The following is a 1,705-nucleotide window of genomic DNA, read 5'->3' as shown; positions in this document are numbered from 1 at the left end:
AGGACGTCTTCTAAGGAGAACCTTATTTCATGTTCGTTCCTTAGGAATGGTCCTTCATTAGGATCAGGGAGCTTTATTTTCTTCTTCCCACCTTTCTTCAGAGTTGGYCGGTCAGGGACCTTGACATACCTGGACATCCTTTTGATGAGCTCGTTGATGGTGTCCTCGATAAGTGTCTTATGTCTCGACTTGGATTGCTGAATGGCTTGTCTGATCTCCATCCATTCGCTGTATCCATAGCGGCCAAGGTAGGAAGGATACTCGATAACGGCTTCAAGATTATCCCTGGTGATGAGCATTGAGACCAGTGTTCCACCGTCTTTGGATCGTCCGCTGATGTTGATGCTGATGATTGGACGGGGACTTAGTCTCTTTTTCAACTTTGCTTCGCTCCATTGCTTATCCTTGTCCACAAGCTTCAGCTTCTTCTTGCGTTCAGCTTCTGCAATCTGAAGGAGTTTGGCCTGGGCTTGGACAGCACTCACCTTTTTCTGGGACTTCTTCTTAGGAAGGACTTTAGCAGCTAGAGACTTGGCCAGCTTTAAGCTGTCTTAAGTCTGCTTCTTTTGAAGCTCTAGCTCTTCTTCAGCCCTTAAAGCCTCGAGTCTTTCAGCTTCAGAAAGGAAGTCAAACTCACCACCACTAGAGGTACGAAGAGGGATTTTTACTCTAGTCTGGTCGAGCGACTCCTTAAGCTGAGACATCTGCTGGTTTGTTGGAGTAAAAGAGTTGGGTTGATCAGATACCCGCTCCAATCGACCGCAGGTTGTTGAAGGGATGTGAAGATGGTACTCTGAAGTTATCACTACCTGAGAGGTAGAGTCTTCAAATAAGGTTTGTTGAGGGCATGAGAAAAGTACCTTCAAGTTACCTTCTTCAGCGACCGCCTTGCCTTTCGATTTGGGGTCCTGGTGCCCTGATGGAGTCGATTCACCTTGTCTTTGCTCCCCCTGGGATTGGGCTTCCCCGAGGGCAACACCTTTGGTGACGGTTGATRGCTTCTGGAACTTGATGGTAAAGTCATCTTCATCATCATCGTCGTCGTCACCATCTAGATCATCTCCGGTATCTGGAATGACAGGTTCATCATTGTCTTCATCATCATTATCTTCACCATCTTCAACATCATCATCATCACCAGCAGCAGTGATGGTATGGACATCATCCCTAGGGATGACTTCATCAACCACAGCTAGAGCAACTTCGGTAGACGTGATTACAGGAGCGGCAACCGCTTCAGCTTCACCAGCCTCGACTTCTACTGCAACTGAAGCTGATACTGGACCAACAGTCTGAGAGGTCGTAGGAACATCATCGGATGATCCACCAGCGTTGGACCTCATCTCCCCCTCTCTAGCTAAGACTCTAGAGAATTGGCCAGAGAGTTCGTCCAAGCGCTGWMGCTGGAGAACCATGGAATCCTCCAGCCTTTGCAAAGCATTGGCTAGAGTTGTCGTTGCCTCACGCGTTTGAGAGAGCTGAGCGCAATCATCGGCAGAGAAGGAGGGTACACTCACTGGAGCTGGTTGACGGATAACATCCAGGATTTGCTGAAGTCCAGTCTGCTGTTCAGCTATTGCTTGAGCATCGTCAGCCCTACTGTGAAGAACAGCAAGGGCATCGTTGTTGATTTGAACAGCTTCCTAGAGAGTCTGAAGCTGACTCTGAACTTCTTGAATGTCCGCCTGAAGGGCTAGGAAGTTCG

The sequence above is a fragment of the Cynara cardunculus genome, unplaced genomic scaffold (assembly GCF_001531365.2).
Source record: "Cynara cardunculus var. scolymus isolate 2C unplaced genomic scaffold, CcrdV1 Un_Scaffold_5407, whole genome shotgun sequence".
Taxonomy (NCBI): domain Eukaryota; kingdom Viridiplantae; phylum Streptophyta; class Magnoliopsida; order Asterales; family Asteraceae; genus Cynara; species Cynara cardunculus.
The sequence above is the reverse complement of the archived record's forward strand: the minus strand, read 5'-3'. Positions refer to the sequence as shown.